Here is a 17,581-nt window from a genome sequence, read left to right on the forward strand (position 1 = left end):
GTGCCCTCAACATTTCAGCAGTATCTAAGCCTTCTCCAACTACTCACATTTGTTATTTTTGACCGGCCATTCTGTTAGCTGATTACATTACCCCTCTACTCGGAGCATAATCTCCTTCTTACCTTTGCAGTGCGAGTTATCAGCTGTGTCTTCCAGCATTTGGGGCTCAAGACCTGCACAGAATAGTGCAAAAAGCATTGTCTATCTGAATAGTAACTACTAAGGCCTGGCCGTGCTATTTTTATTGCACAATGCGGCAGCCACAGGATGGGCCACCTTCGAAATATTTCATGCAACAACTACTTGATATGTGCCTTCGGGGATGCTATTGGCAATGACTGCAGCAATTTCTGAGCGACCAGTTTATGCTTAGGGTGGAATTTGATTGGTGCACTGCATCCAATGAAAAATAGAATGAGGGCAGGCTTCAGATTCAGAGACACCGATCCCAGTATACCATGCAGTTTGACACCATTCCCGGTTTGCCCGACTCAATCTGTTGCTCCCAAGGAGATTGACCTGCAAAACGAAGCAACATCATAAACCGAGATTAGACACCAACAGCGCATGTCTGACTGAAATAGATAAAAGGTCATGAAAAGAAGCTTAAATTTGCAGAGTCAAAAAGAGAGCTACTTTGGTTAGAGTATGATAAAAGAGAGCTGAGTTCTCTGCCCAAGTAGAGGAGACACTTACACTGCTGGATATACGTGAGACACTTCAGAGGGAGAATCCATTTGCAGACCAATTAGGGACCAATTCGTAGTTGCAGTGGCCCGTGCTGTATCACGTCAAATGCACAAATGATTCCCCAGACTGCACTGCAGTTTTCACCGAGATAACAGATTGATAATATCTGCAAAGCATAACATTGGCTTGGATTACTTATGAATAGCAAGCTTGATTACTTTTACTAAAAAACTATATTTCATTACTTATGAACAGAGAGCAATGAACTGCCAGACACAGACCAGGCTTAGTTTGCAAAAGTGTTTTTCTAGGACAACATAACAGGAATAAGGTCCTGATAAACTGGGCTGGGACATGCGCTGAATGATTGCCCCCGCTGAAGCCCAGGTTGGTAGCCTATTTTTGGTGCCATGAAATGAAATGTATTTTATCAGCAGTACTGCATATTTTTACAGTGAGCTGTACTAAACGTTGAAAACACACAATGGTGATGGTGAGCAATTTAGTGAAGGATTTCGAGACATAACTCCTGCCCTCTTATAATAGTTAGTTAGAGCTGAAAAACAGAGTGTTCATGTAGGAAAAGATAAGTGTGTACCATTGCACTGTACATTCTAATAAACACAGTGCTACAAGCTTTAGTCTCAGACAGTTCAAAACTGCAAACCCAAAGAGTAGACAGAGACAACGATTGTATGATGCCATAGTATTACAAATTCTGATCAACTCATAAACTTACTGTGCAGCTCTGCCAGTCTGTGGTGACATGTAGTCCTTGGAAAGAAAGGATCTTCTGAAATCTTAAAAGACACTGTCCTGGGGTATCAGTAGAATGTAGACTGGATACAAAAATACAAACCTTATCAGTGGCAAAACACTGAGAACTGAGTGCTTTCCATAATTATGCCATGATGACCTTTTGAACATCAAACTGAACTTTCCAGATACACCATCAAGTCTTCATGAGCTTTGGAGAACTATAGACACAAGTGGTACTAATAGCAAAGTAGCAGAAAGCCATCAGAAGCACAAGATGACCTGAACAGCAAGCCATCACAAATCAGAATGCATCAACACCTGGTATTGACAATAACGTAGAGTGGATGAAAATATTTTATACCCTTAATATGAGTTTCTTCAGTTCTTAACTCATTCTCATTTATTCCATAATTCTGATTGTGAAACCCAAATTATGCAAGTAGACTACCGCGTCTTGATGAATAAGAATAACCCAAATTTAAAATGCAAATATGAAGAAGCCTACAAGATCGAACGAACACCCGCACACATAGAACCAAAACAAATAAAGAAAAGAGAAGAGACTTGCAGAAAGTATTAGCTGCTAGTGACGTTGGTTTTCTCGCCTTGTGGAAAGATAAGGGGCGTTGACAAATAAATCTGAGATATTTTCACTATCATTGAGAAGAAAATGAAAATCTGATACGGCGGGAGTATATAAGTGTTCATTTTAACTTTTTGCGGCGAGTATAACGGAAGTGGATATAAATAATATGGTACAGCAGGAGTGAAGTTCCATACTCACCGGATAATTTGTACAGGAAGGAAGACAGCATCCACAAGACCCTCAGGCCACCCATGTGGCAAGTGTGTATGTATGGAAAGAGCAGAGCACTGCAGGGCTAGAAGAATGTACAAGGGAACTCCAAGGCATTGTCCTGAACATTGGATGGGAATAAATGCAGTGTTATTAAGTAGGGTCGCAGGAAAAGGGCAACATGGAAGAACACAAGAAAGTATGTTTGTGTTACCTTGGATCATCCTCTTATGATTTTGGGGATGGTTCCCAACATCCACCTGCACTGCCGTTTTAGCACCTCGCTGCAGTCGTAGACATCTAGCTTTTCCAGTGATTTGGGGAGGCTGGGCAATGACGAGACGGCAGGACAGTGGTTGATTGATAATACCTTGAGGCTGGTAAGGTTGCATAGCCCTGCAGGGATTTGCTGAAGATGGCGGAAATGCCTAAACTCAAGTTTCTGGAGGGAGGAGAGGAGCTGAAGGGCATCCTCTTGCTCCTTGCTGAAGCGCTCCATCCCTTCATGCCCATACCCATGAAGTTTCAGCTTGGTGAGAGAGGAAGAAAGGAAGCTGCAGATTGGTGCAGCAAGGAGCCCTGCTGTGTCATCTGTGCAAAGCTTCCGCAGTGTGGATGAAACAAGCTGTGTTGGCTGCTCTTCTCCTCCTTCAACATCCTCCAAAGCCCGTCTGGGATTTGGATCCCAATTAGCAAAGAATATATGGCTGCCCCTGACTTCCAATTCGTTTAGCTGGCCCCCGGTGGTAAGGAGAGACTGCAATCCCTGACATTTGAGATCCTTTCCACAAAATTCCAATACTAATCTGGTAAGAGAAGAAAGGTTTGAGAGAGGCTCTAGTGTCCCCATCCCTTCTAATTTCGTAAGCTCCAGGAATTGCAGGGAGGAAGGGAAGATTTGACTGGAAAACGAGAAGGCGGATAGAAACTTTGGGCAATACTTTATGCTTAATCTCTGGAGGGATCGCAAGGCTTGGAGCCATCCTCCTCCAGGAACAAGCGTTGGCGGGTTCACCAGGACCAGCTCTGGGCAGAAAAGGAACTTCAATTTCTGTAGTGAGTCACAGAGATGAGCTGGGAAGAGCAGCACTCCATCGTCCTCTTCCTCTGTTGCTGCTGTTATTTCACCTCCCCCCATCTCTGATGCTGTTTGTCGCAGATCCACCCCCACTACCAGCTGTTTTATGTTTTTACAATCCCGTATCTCCAATTTGGAGAGCTTTGGGAGGTGTGGGAAGAGCTCTGTCAATTCATTCCAACTATTACCATTTAAGTGGCAGATCTCGATGTGCTCAACAGGGAGCTGCCATTCCACATCACCCAGACCTCCTAGTGGTCCAGCCAGACCAGCCAGACCATCTGAATGCCTTACAATCAGTGTCTTCAGCGAGGTTAGCATCAGAAGGTGCTTCAACTCCAAAGGTGGGCATCTCTCGAGTGTCAGCTTCTCAAGACCTGTTTCTTTATCAAAAACTAACACTTGGTCTAAGCTTTGCAGATCACCCCATCCAATGATTTCCAAGTGTGCTCCATTTGATGATTTTGAGTATGCAAACCTCTTTAGTAGCTTGACACATTCAATCGTGACGCGGCGCAAACTCTCAATCCAGGAGGTGGGAATCACGGACAAGAATTCTGGACAGTCCTGTATCTCAAGCTCACAAAGATCCCCCATGTTCTGTAAAGAAGGGAAAACCTTCCAAGAAACACCAACAAGACAAAGAGATTGTAGAGCTTCAACAGCAAGCTCATCACCCAGCCATGTTGGACAAGTGGGGCCTCTGTGCCCTCTAATGCACAACACTTCAAGATTTTCATGTGGTCAAAGGCACTCAAGAACCATTGTTTCCACACCAGGCTCATCACTAGATCGCTTACTATCCCAATCCAATGTTAACCTCCTCAAGTATTTTTTCTCAAACAGTTTTGCTTGAGCTGCTTCTTTTTTTGTATGTATTTTCTCAAGGTTGTAGATGCCAAGCTCCCATAGCTTGGTCAATGGCTCTAGTTGCTTTGGTTCAAATCCTTTATTTTTTTATTGACCCGAAATACCTTCAACTTTTCCAAGAGCTGAAGTTTTCCCACATTACATATATCATAATGAAGCTTATCATCTCTTGGGGTATAATAATGGCACAATTTTGCAAGGTTGCTCGTGTCTTCAGGAAAATCACCACTGCCAGACCATGACTTAAGATCTAGAACCCTTAGATGATAAAATTTAGAGATGTTAATTGGCAAACACCCTAGACATAGGAATCGTAGGTGGACAAGTCCTGAAAAATTATGTAACATGGACTCCACGGGATACTTCAGGAGGGGCAAATAAAGAACATGAAGAGCATTTGCTTCCCCGAGAAAATCACTAAATATGTTAGCAAAACCTTCATCCATTTCTCCAAATAACATCAGTGTTTGCAAATGTTCAACCTTCAATGTTGTCTTCAGCTTTTCCAATTCCCTCTTTAACTTTTTACCATTATATTCACCCAAGTTCTCTATACTTATAGACAAGTGTCGGGTGGATGGCTTAATTTCTACCGATCCAACATCAGGGAGACGAAAACGAACACAATCATGTGATGCAACCTTCAATGCCAACTCATGCAGTAAATCATGCATAACATATCGGAGACCACCATCAGTTTTATATTCTCTGAAAAATCCATGGATGACTAAATCATTCAAAATGCTCAGACCTATGCCTTCAAAGGTTGGGTTTTGATCGGAAGGTGTCAAAATATCTAGTCCAATCCATAGGCTGATGAGCTCACAGCTTCTGAAACGGTAATCTTCAGGAAATAATGCAGAATAGGAAAAACACCGTTGCAAATGGAAAGGAAGAAAGCCATAGCTAAGCTCCAAGGCAAGCATAATTCCATTGGTCTGGTTCGCCCATTGTTTACTGTTTAGGACCCTTCTCCAATGAGCCAAACTAGGGTCTGTCCTCAGTAATCTACCAACGGTCTTTGCTGCAAGAGGGGAACCCTTTAGTTTTCCCATTATCTTATCTCCAGTGTCAAGCAAAAAACGTTTATCCCCTGGACATTTCTCAACATCAAAGACATATACAAGGAATAACTTCTTAAACTCTCCAGGTTCTAAACCGTTCAGTTCTTTTGGATCTGCACTTTTCTTAACCTGGTCTGCTATTTCTTTTTGCCGAGTTGTGACTAGAACCATGGAACCCTTTCTTGTGACTTGCCGAGTATCAATAATAGTTTTTTCCAGTCATCCACATCATTAAACTGCCATATATCATCCAATACAAGTAAGAATCTTTTGTGTTTCAATCTGTGTTCAATCAGCTCTTGTGTTGTACTACACCCATTTTCACCTTCAACCGTAAGGGTATCTTCTTTAATCTGTTCTAGCACCTTACCCAGGTTGAAATTGAACGACACACATATCCAAATCCTGACTGGAAAATGATTCTGCACTTGTTGGTTGTTATATATGTGTTGTATCATAATTGTCTTCCCCATTCCCCCCGGACCAATAACCGGAAGCACAGTTAGACCCTTGTCACAGTATTGACCCTCGGTGATATCATGTATCATATTATTCATGACATGGTCCCTCCCATACAGTTTTGGCTCTGCACTCTGAGGTGTGGTGGTGGCACGACGCTGAGCAATGTCTAGGACAGTTCTAGGGCCACAAGTCTGCAGGATATCCTTAACATCATTACGCATAACCTTTAGTTGCTCTACAGTGTCCTTCATCCTTTGGGAGAAATCAGCCCTATTAAACTCAGGCATTGGTGCTTCTTGCGCATTGCCATGATCTTCATCACCACGAACATGTGGATGTGGAGAACATGAGGAAAGGAGCAGTTTACCGAGGCTGGACATGCATCCGCTGACCTCCTGGTTGGCATCTGATGCTGAGAACGAATCGCCACGTGACCTCTGCTGGAGCTCAGCACGCTGCCATGGGAAATAGTTGATCAGTTTGCCAAGATCTTTGATTGTGTGGCGAGCATCACAGGCGAGGTCACGGAGGACACCGTCGCCGGGCTGGTCGGCAGCATCGTACGTGCCGTGAAGCTCGTCGTGGATGCGGAAGTAGTCCAGCTCGTCCAGCAAGTCCTCGGCATTGTGCGCCGAGTCCCACAGCTTCTGCAGCATCTTCTCCGTGGCCAGCCCGGGGAGCTCCTTGGTGGCAGCTATTTCGAGCGTGGCCTGCACCTTCTCCAGTTCCGTTCTGAGGGCCTGGATGTTGAGACCAAATGTCCTGCTGGCCGCCCAAGCCTCCAGCACGCCATCGGCAATGGGGGCTAGCGCCTTGCACACCACCCATTGTGCGGCGCCGAGGGCGGTCTCGGCCATCCCCTGGCCGGATGCAGGGATGGACAACGGCGCCTGCATCAAGGAATCAAAAGGAAACCGACGGTAAACAGGCTGTTGGTAGCTGCAAATTAAAGGAGAGGAGTGTGCACTAGTACATACCTTGATGGTCCGCCGGTGATGGATGCCGCTGCCGCCTGCCTGATCCTAGCTAGCTGCAAAAGGGGGGTTGGGTTGGGCCGAGTCGGTGAGAGAGCCCTGAAGTTAAGTTGGTTTGAGAAGTCTGGCCAATTTTTTTGTGAAAACCCGATGATGCAGCCAGAGTGTACGTAGTATGGGCGCAAGCAAGCTGACGTACAGGGAGAGAAGCATTGGGTGATTGTGATGGTGGCGTGTTGGTACAATGGCATGGAATGGGCAGTCTGGCCCAGACCTTTTCTTGCGCTGGGCCGAGAGCAAAGCTAGAGGCGGTGCCGGCATCGCACATGAGCTCTCTCTGCTCCGTCCCAACATACTCCCTCCGTCCCAAAATAAGTGTCTTGAGCTTAGTACAAATTTATACTAGAGTTAGTACAAAGTTGAGACACTTATTTTAGGATGGAGGAAGTATTTGTTAGCAAGACTAGTCAAGATGATAAGTTGGATGGCATCCGTCCGTAGCTGCTGCCAATCTAGTCTTGTCCTGGCCAAAGCAGCGGGAGCCACTGCGGCAAGCGAGCGTGGACATGACATAGCGGGCTCTCTCCCTCTCGTCGAGCTAGGTAGGTCGCGGCGGAACGAACGTTGTGGGCATAAGCACAAGCACATGGCGGGCATGCGGGTGGGAAGGGATGGAACCTGACCGACCTGACCCGGTGGCGCTTGCTTCCAGTTCCAGCGACGGAGGAGACGCCGGGCGACCATGCCGGCCGTGGAGCACAGCAGCCCGAAGACGACGCGCCTTCACCCTTGCCCGCCATCCGGTGTCTCCGCGCCGTCGCCGCCGTCGTCGGGAGCGGAGCAGAGCAGAGAAGAGAGAGCAGAGGAGGAAGGAAACGGTTGGGCGATGGTGGGCCACTCAGGTGCCATGACTAATTGCGTACATGGGCCGGCCTATCACTACATGGTGTGTCATGCATGCAACTACCCATTACACACACTAGATCGGAATCGCGCCTTGGCGCGAGGGTGCCGGTCTCAGCATTTTACCGAAGCATATAACACTATATTAATAGAAACCAGGTATAACATTTGCACTTATAGAGGATAATAAAGTAAAGAAACATTTAATTGTGATAGAGCTTAAGATCAACATAAGTTTATAAGGCAGGATCAAGCTCAGTGCATTCATACGACCGCAAAAGATAACCATTCGACACGAAGTTCGATACAAAAATAAGAACACATAAGAGGAGGTAATAAGAACGGGACATAATAAAGAAGAGCCAACTACGGAGCCATAATCAGGAAGCATACTAATAAGTGCCGCAATTCATCTGTCTTGTCGATGTACTTCATAGGGACTGCCTCACACGAACCTGATACTATCGAGCATCGACCACATTACTTACAATTCCTCTATGCTTTTGTATGGCCAAACGATAGCACTCCAATCATTTGGATTAGAAAGTTTCTTACAGAAGGACATGATACATGAATTTTTCAATCTGAACATAAGTACACAAGGCCTAAACAGTATCTATAGTTCTATGCTAATTTTCCATATCTATTCCATGGTTTAATAAATCTTAAGCACATGTAATGTTCAACACAAGCACATGAGTTGCAGGGTACCACAGGAATATGATCAGGCACGTGATAGTTATACCACATGAATACCTGATGGACAAAATTATTATAAAAAGTCAGTAACCAACTAAATGTAACAGTACACCTATCAAATTGAGTATACACATGCGCCCTGCATGGGTCGGTGGCCCAAATCCTAACTCTGTGTGCAAATAAAAGTGTTCATACACAATTAGTTCATGCAACAGATTGCCCACCACATTCTTCTCAAATAATGATGCAGGCATGATTCCAAAATAAAATAAATACAGTTAACAATCCCTCCCCACGAAACACAACACTATGAATTAATTGTAACCATGTTTATTTGATCCATAATCACATTCTTTTCATCAGGAACAACTAACTGCTTACGGACACTAGTACAAAACAGGGCTTTCGTCATAGGGCAATATTCACATTAGTCCTGGTTCAGTCACGAACCGGGACTAATGTGAGCATTGGTCCCGGTTCGTGCGGCTAAGGCATTAGTCCCGGTTCACCTGGGCCCTTTAGTCCCGGTTGGTGCCACGAACCGGGACTAAAGGGTGCGATGCCCATTAGTACCGGTTGGTGGTACCACTAACCTTTAGTCCCGGTTGGTACCACCAACCGGTACTAATGGGCTTTGAGGCATTAGTACCGGTTCATGGCACGAACCGGTACTAAAGGTCCCATTTTCAAACTCTACCCCCCTGACCGCCTTTTCAGTTTTAGAAAAAACAAAAGAAAATGATGGAAATGTCAAAAAAATAAAATAAAATAAGTTTCCCATGTGATATGTGGTCTAGTTGTTGGGAAAATTTACAAATATGAATTTCGACTTTATTTGCAAAATCTCTCTGGAATTTGTAAAATGGGCATAACTTTTGCATACGAACTCGGATTAAAAAGTTTTTTATATGAAAAATCATCTACTCGGAAAGTTACATCCGATTTTAACCGGGGGAACCCCGTTAAACATTTTCAAAATCCTCAAAAACCTAATAGAAAAAAGTTACGGGGCTTTTAAGATCTGGAGAGGAAAAAAATTCAAAAAAATTCAAACTTACTAGTGGGAAACTTACTAGTAACAGAAAAAATATAGTTTCAAATTTTATATTTGGAAAAAATGTGGTCAAATCTGGTCAAACTGTGGTCAAACAATGGTCAAACTAATTATTCTAGAATATTAGTGTTACTAAATAATTATTTCAGTTTTTTTGAATTTTGGTCAAATCTGGTCAAACCGTGGTCAAACAGTGGTCAAACAGTGGTCAAACAATGGTCAAACTAATTATTCCAGAAATATTAGTGTTACTAAATAATTATTGTTTTTTAAAACAATAGTTTCAAACTCAAACAGTGAAATGTGTCACTTCATGCTCAAGCTAAATTCCCGAGGGTTAATAGGATTGACATCTTACTATTGTCAGGAAAACAACAAGTGCAGACTTGGAAACGAGGGAGAATAGAATCCAGAAGTTAAGCGTGCTCAGGCTGGAGTAGTGAGAGGATGGGTGACCGTCCGGGAAGTTAGATGATTTGGAATGATGAGGGGTGATTAGAGATTAGAGGATAAATTGAGCAGTGATGAGGGGTGGTGATTAGAGATTAGAGGTTAAAATAATTCAGAAATTTGAAAATCAAAAAAAAATTCAAAAAAAATTCATAAAATTTCCTTTAGTCCCGGTTGGTAACTCCACGTGGCCGCGGCCTAAGAACCGGGACTAAAGGGGGGAGGCATTAGTAACGACCCTTTAGTCCCGGTTCAAAAACCGGGACTAAAGGCCCTTACCAATCGGGCCAAAAGCCCCTTTTTCTACTAGTGGGATTAAAATATAGATTGGCTGAAGCGCCACACAGGCATCATCCAACAATTTTAATTATTTGCTAAAATCCCCGCTACCCATGGCAACAAACACCAACCTTGTTATTTTAATATTTTCTATTAACTACATTTCTGCCGAAAAGTGGTGGCACTTTCTACTCAAATCCGCAAGATGTAATTCAGCCAAACACTATATGATCGGGAATCTGACATACCTTCTAGTCTATCCAGGCAATTTGGGATCGATCTGTTCTATGGATTAATCAGATGAGTGAGCGGAATCCCCAATCGCTGCCTCTACCCCCACTTCTGCCGCACAGATTTGGCCGTCGACACTGCTTTCCTCATGGTGCGTCTACATAACCCCATTTACCAAAATTCAGGTTAGATGCAGAAATGCGGAAACAAATCCTTGCGGAACTGCGCACATCACTAACACAAATCTGCACCTGTTAATCGGCTGCAGCAGGAACCCCATCTTCACGGGTATCCGCAGGTCCCTTCTCACAGACGGTGGCTCGCCGAGGCTGTCGCTCTCGATAAAAGATGGATCCAGGCTCGAGAGGTAGGAGACAGCTGCTCCCAGCGACCCATGCTTGCGTTTACTCGGCTACTGTCGGAGTTACCGGAAAGCATCAATCCTGACCCATGGATCAGGACAGCGAAAACGACTCGAGCCACGGCTCTGTTCAGATCGCTCGATGGCGTTTAACACTCATATAGCATGCAACTTTCTCTCGCACTAAAACCGGAATAAGGTTTTCTAAGCAAATATTATTTAGTAGCAAAAGAAAACACAAAATCCAATCATGTTAATACAACAGATGTAATATCATTTGGATACTAAGGAATAATAATGAATGGGATACAAAATTAGTGTTTTAACTTTACATGTTTCACAAAGAAAATGCTACAGTGGGCCATGAGAAGCAAAGGTCACCTGACTTGTTCATGAAGAGTAAAAAGATCATGTAGATCTTCTGTCGAAAGAGAATTCCACTGTAAAAGTGAAAACAGAGCCATGAGAAATCAATTTACTTGGCTGTTTGAAGGATAAAAAAGCAAAAGATAACTTTATGTACTTGATCCTGCAATTTATCATTCGCTTGTGCCTGATGAACAAACTTTCTGGAGGCATTCTTTTGTCATTTGACGTTGATATACCTATCGATGAATGTGGCAGATCATAGTCAGTGGAAGAAAGTAACCAGCAACTCGGTATTTCTTCGCTAGATAGTGTAAAAAGTGAAGTCATGAACTACAAGATCTGCCTGACGGCTGCAAGCCATGTGAGCGCAAATACCACAAGACAAGAGCAGCAACACGTCCTACTATTTGGGCATTATGCATTCTAGGCGCAAATCTTGCAATCAAATACAAAACAACTGCATTATGCAATGTTGAACCATGCTCAAATAGATGCTCCAGGGCTAAATTTCCAAGTAAAACATATATGGTAGAAGTTGCCAAAAGATACTTATATGGTGCTCAATATCACATAGAAAAGTTTCAACGAAAATAAAAGAGCTGCTACAGACATCAAACTATCATGGCATTAGCATTTCTCAAGACATGTCATATCTCAGTTTTTAGTCCACTTCCGATCTGCAAAATAAGAGAAAATCGAGATTGAGAGAGATATGGACCTGAAGGTCATCGACAGTCACTTTGATGATTTTTTCCATGGAAGCCATCGTCACATGCCCGAGAAAGCTAAAGTTCTGGTGTAATATCGGAACCTACAAGCAAGCACAAACAGTCCATGTTCTTAAGTTGAATCTGAACTTCGCAAGCAAAATAATATAGGAAATGAATAATTCAATAAGTAAATAGGGTACCATTGATTCCTATATTGCAAGGAGCCGAGGTATTTGCAGTTCACAATACATATAAATCAAACCGTGAGAAACGACAACATGTAAGCAATTGACAGTTGATGGGTTAAATTGTCAAGAAAATGTCCCTTTCCAATTTTCAAGCAAGTAGACAAAATCCCTGAAAATATTACATTTAGAGAGAACCTTTGTTGTGTTATTTTTAAGCTTCCGAAAGACCCCATGGAGAAAATAAGCACCTCCAAGTTGTTGCTGATATGATTCAAACATTCAAATCTTTATTGTGCCTGACAAACTTGCATAGGCGAAAGCTAAATTAACATCACATTGACTATCCAAAGGCGACAATGAAAAAAACAGGATCATGATGACAAATGAATTTGTAACATTCAGAGACCTCAGTCCAAGCAGGCAACCAAAATTGCGATATCCATCAATCCATCCCCTGATCCACATTAGCAGGAGTGGTTGAGGTGCAAAGCGAAATCCCATGAGCGTGATCCTTGTCACCATCGACTCTAATCGGCTCGACGATGTCAGAAGGCACATGAAAGAGGCATGGGGAGGGGGGCACCTCAACCAAAGGATGCCGCGTAGTGTCATGATGGGAGCGGCGGCTGGAGAGGAAGAGGAGCACATTGATGGCTCAATTCAGCCATTAGAATTATGGCTTAGTTCAGATAAAAAAGAAAGAATCACTGAATGTTTCCATATAGCAGAATTTTGGCTGAAAATTGTAATTGGAGTTACGTCTCTTGAACAAAGCTAAGTCCCATGAAACACACACTTTGAAACCAAGAGTGCTACTAATTTATCTATGCAAACCTACAACAAAATTATGGCTGAAATGACATGCCATGAAACTGGAGGTGCTAAGCAAACATCAGTATACTTCAATCTAGCAGGTTGTAATGCTGCAATAGTCTAGCAAGTCTTGCCACTGAGCAAATATCCAAGAGTAGAAATGGATAAACCTAATGACCTCTGAACAACAATTAACCTTACACATTCCAACCCTTTCGAAGAACTCGGTACTCAAATCATTTTCATGAATTGCACAAAAGCATCATTTATTTACAGCTATTTCTACTCCTGAATTGCACATTCCAAAAGCATTGTCATGAATATTTGCATATTATAGGCCACATGCCACAAGCAAGAGAATAGCAACAACACAATGGAAATAAATACAGAGTTCGAGCAGGACTTAGGATATGATGCTATTAGCCAAGCAAGTAATATATACTGTATATGTAAAAAAGAGAAGCCTAGTAGCAGTTATGAATTAGGAGAGGCGGCATCTAATAACGCACCCTTTTTTCTAGATGTCCTTTCAAGCAGCTGCTTGTGTCCAATAACTTCAGAATCGTCAACCTGCATATATAAAAAACAAAGCAACAAAAAAATACTCTTATGATATGCAAATCGGATATCCAAAAGAAGAAACAATATAATTTCTAACAAATCATTAGCCTGTTTGGTTCAAAAATAACGGTTATTGTTGGGATTCCTGGGATCCAATCCCAATGAGTCCATTTGATTAAAATGACTGGATTACTGGAATGAGAATACCAAAAGAACAATATATAGTCTACAAAAAAAGAATACAACCAATCCCAATCACCGTTTTCCCCTCTGGTTCAACCCTCTCACAATTTAAAGCAAAAATCAATATGGACCATCCATTCCTAGTTTGCGTAAGTATCTAGTTTTAAATTACCTTCACAAGAGCACCAACAACACCCAAGCTGGTAAGCCTCAAGTACTCAAAAGGTCTGGTCTTGCTGGTAGTATTTAGGAACAGGTACAGTGGGATGTGAGCTGCAAAGGAAAAGGAAGAAGACTCAATTATTAACCACGGCTAGTTAAGATTTACTTATTCTGTAAAGTCATCAAAATGAGGAAAGCTTTTTAATCATTATAAACGATGGAAATATTTAAGACTTGGCATAGAAACAGTAGCGCTTAGTACCATTCAAGAACGAGATCCTGGTCTCAGGGTGTGAAGCAACACACTGCAATTAAAAAAAGAAGTAAAATGAAATTGAGGGGCAGATGACAAGCAAGCATGATATGAAAGCAGTAGTCTTCTCAATCCACCAGAAGGCCCACCAGGAGTGAGGGTTTCCTTTCTTTCTCATGTAAAAGCATACCTGAAGAAGTGCAAGTGCATTGCAGACACGGTTTGATGCAACTGGCAACAAAGTAGGAGATGAAAGTGAAGGGTAGATTGACACAATCTCCTGCATATGTTTTCAAAACAGCAAGACAGGCTGGATAAGGAGAATGCACAGAACCATCAATAAATTTTATATTGAAAGAATCAATACACATGCACAACCACCCTAACTCAAATAACCAGAACTGCACAAGTACATACTTACTCTTGCCATTGCAACTGAATTTAGAACTTTGCAATAATTGTAACCTACCTGGAGCAGTGCAGCAACGATGCCAAAGGAGTGCCACAGCAATGGAGCAAGGTCTTGAAAAATCTCTTGCTTCTGAAAGAGGAAAACTGAGAAACTGAGAAACTGAGTAGACAATGAATTTTAACCTCCTGGATCCCAGATTTGCAGCCATACTTTAAATGTTAAAGTAAAATGGTTCCATGTATCAACTGTCCAGTTTGGGATATTGTCTTTGGAAAGTTGATGTTTCCCTCAGAACATAATGATAATGCTTGCAACAGTGGCTCATACCATGGTTGCTAGATAAAGAAGTGACAGGGAAAAAAATACTAACTAAACTTCATCACTTATCTAGATAATCTGCATAAGTAGAACTGACTATTTCTAACCTATAAATGTCTTCCTATATAGTTCATAAACTGTTTAGATTTCTTAACACCGCCTCCTGATAAGTTTGCAAAGTCATCAACAGGAAAGGATTTCACAAAGTTTACACACCCTCCCTCTCCTTGAACAGGGCATCTCCACCAGATACTAAAATTAAATATGCACAGCCGAATACATACCTTGTAGCCTGCTCCAGCACAAAAATATTCATTGGAAGTTCGCTTTTACCAAGAAACAAATACATCAGGAAGCAGGAGATATTAACAAAAATGCGCTTGTGGTATTCACTCCCGAGAGATTGTATATGATAACTGCAGTATTTACCATTTTATTCAAGGGTACAATAGCGGAAATGGGCACGTGTCTTGTTGTATGCAATCCTAACAGAACAATGTATAAGATAACGATGGTATTTTCTATTTTAATCAGAGCAAGTAGAATTAAAATAAATACAAATATCTGATGCAAATATTGAAATCTCCATCCGGGTGTGTCCAACAGAGATCAGCAACCGTTCTTGCTACTGTTGCTAATAATAAGTACAACAAAGCACATGTTTAAAAGATGTATCATAATAAAAGCTACAAAAATCACATGCCCTACTTGCTTTCTCTACATATATCTACAAGTCTACAGCAAGCTAAAGTACTGCACAAAATCACCAAATTCTTATCATACTCCAGATATGAGCAGGCAGAGTTGCAGTAAATTACCCACCACCACAAGCTAGTCATGGAATCGCGCTCGGGAGATCGATGACACATCCAAGCTACTGCAAAGACCTTGTCCTGCCCTATGATAGTGGTGACCTGCAATCCAAGAGAATTAGATGACCGGCCGTCAGAGAGAGAGAGAGGGAGATAGGTGAACCTGTAGCAGCGGCCTGGGTGGAGTTGCAGTCCACGGAGGTGCAGATGTGTGCGAGGGTGCAGGCCCGACCTTGAGGAACCAAAACCTTCTAACAAACGCTGACTCAGGAACTTGTGTGACCAGTTCATTATACCAGAGTTTACTGGCCTGAAGAATTGAAAAATGAAAGAAGCTAACAGTTGGTGCATGCCTAATTTTACTCTGTAGTACCAGGTACACCAGAAACATGCTTACCTGTTAGCGCTTTCGAAGATCGTCCTAATCCCATTTTAACCGTTCTTCCTTGAAAGGAGCCTAAAATGCCCCCAAAGAAATATATGATCAGTGGAACCTAAAATGGAATAGTACAAAAAATAACGCTTCAGATAGCTTCTCTTAAATGGCTCTCATGCTCAACACTGGCTTCTATGTTACATGCATGTAGACATGTTTTTCTATCTTCCAATGTATTATTTGGTCATACAGGAATTAACCAGTCCAACAATTGGGAAAATCTTACTAAAAGTAAACAAAGGAACATAACATGGAGGAGCTTACAACCTGATAGACTTAACTGGGCAGTGCCAACGGTAGTCAACAACCTTTGAGCCACAGAACAACAAGATCGAATTGAGCTTTTGGCCAAAATTATTCATTTGAGAGGCTTGCTCACTGCTCAAAGAAAATTGTTTTGCAGTTTACTTTTGTTGACAGGGTGAAAAGAAAATAGCAGCCCAAAAAGAATAGCTATTACCTGCCCGTAAGATCAACCAAGGCAAGGTTTCCACGAAGAACTTGACTACCACATCATCCTCTCTGCTTGTGTCTTACAGTAATCTCCAGTACAACGCGTGAACTTGAAAAAAAAGAGGAACAAACAATATTTTGTGTGTGAGAATAATGTACAAAAATCAGGGGAGCGATTAATTGACCATAACTACTGTAACTCTCTATAGATTATAGACTCAGAATCTTAACAATTTATACTATGATATACTATCAAATCAAACCATATTTGTACTTCAAGATACAAAAAAGAAGAGGACTCAGTTCGGTCATCCACGTGAACGCCCCTCCAAGAAAGGGCTCTTGTTCTTTCTCCAGGCAGTAAAATAAACTCAAAGTATACTACGAACTCCATTGATCCTGTCTCACTAATTAATAATCCAAGAAGCGGCAGGTTAATTAGGATACTGACCACGGCTTGGGCTCGAAGGGGTGCTCCGCTTAGAGGTGCGGGAAGAGGGATTCTCTTTCGAACGGGAAATAAATATGAAGAATTCCCTAAGACTAAACCTTCCAAGTATTTTGCTATGGGAATAGCCGATAGAGATTACAGAAACCATAACAAATCTTTTCCATCGATCAAGTCAGAGATTACAGAGCAGATATGGTAGTTAAGGAGCATTGCCAATTTGGCATTTTAAAATTCAAAGCATGGGTGTTATGTTACCATCCAAGTGTATGTAAAGCTTCAAATATCATGTGTGCTTTCAGAACAGGGTATTCGGCATACTTGACTGACTAATACAGTAAGCACTAAATACTAAGCTGCCATACTATTTTTTGACAAGAGCTGCCATACTAAGTAATCATTGACCCGCCAAGCTTAACTTAAGCCACATGGTTTATGATAAAAGTAAACTGCATATAGTTCAATGCAATGTGGAGTGGGCTGACGTGGTCAACTATTTCTTAGAAGATCAAAAGATATTCATGATTTTGTAATATAACAGATGTATGAGCAGGTATAAATTGGAATATCCAGGAGAACTGTTTCTTAGAAGATCAAAAGATATTCATGATCTAGTTATAGAAGTAAGGTCTCCCAATAAACATATTAAATCTGAATATTGATGTCAATACAAATGTGACCATCATACACTAAACAAAAAAGACTGTCAGAACCTCCTTGACCCTCCTAATAGCAATGATGGCCTGCTTTTGAATACTCCCAAGATTAATTAACCATGGAAACAAAAGGAAAT

The 17,581-nt window shown here is 42.0% G+C and overlaps 1 long non-coding RNA gene and 1 pseudogene across 2 annotated transcripts; both read right to left on the bottom strand.

Annotated features, from left to right (window-relative positions):
- LOC123120958 (uncharacterized) overlaps positions 1 to 6,653 on the bottom strand; it is a 9,765-nt pseudogene extending 3,112 nt beyond the window's left edge.
- A 1,388-nt stretch (positions 6,654 to 8,041) lies between these two features.
- LOC123125622 (uncharacterized) lies at positions 8,042 to 16,462 on the bottom strand. 2 transcript variants are annotated; one of them, XR_006461449.1, is made up of 15 exons: positions 16,348 to 16,462; positions 16,155 to 16,265; positions 15,849 to 15,945; positions 15,615 to 15,761; positions 14,379 to 15,553; positions 14,100 to 14,189; positions 13,919 to 13,961; positions 13,667 to 13,767; positions 13,260 to 13,320; positions 11,758 to 11,850; positions 11,194 to 11,275; positions 11,052 to 11,110; positions 10,561 to 10,853; positions 10,327 to 10,466; positions 8,042 to 8,352 (listed from the first exon to the last, which is right to left on the bottom strand). It is a non-coding gene; the product is annotated as an uncharacterized lncRNA (long non-coding RNA). The 2 variants fall into 2 exon arrangements; XR_006461450.1 differs by having other exon boundaries at positions 10,561 to 10,724; positions 15,849 to 15,908; positions 16,348 to 16,461.
- Positions 16,463 to 17,581: the final 1,119 nt, after the last annotated feature.

Source organism: Triticum aestivum, chromosome 5D (assembly GCF_018294505.1).
Source record: "Triticum aestivum cultivar Chinese Spring chromosome 5D, IWGSC CS RefSeq v2.1, whole genome shotgun sequence".
NCBI lineage: Eukaryota > Viridiplantae > Streptophyta > Magnoliopsida > Poales > Poaceae > Triticum > Triticum aestivum.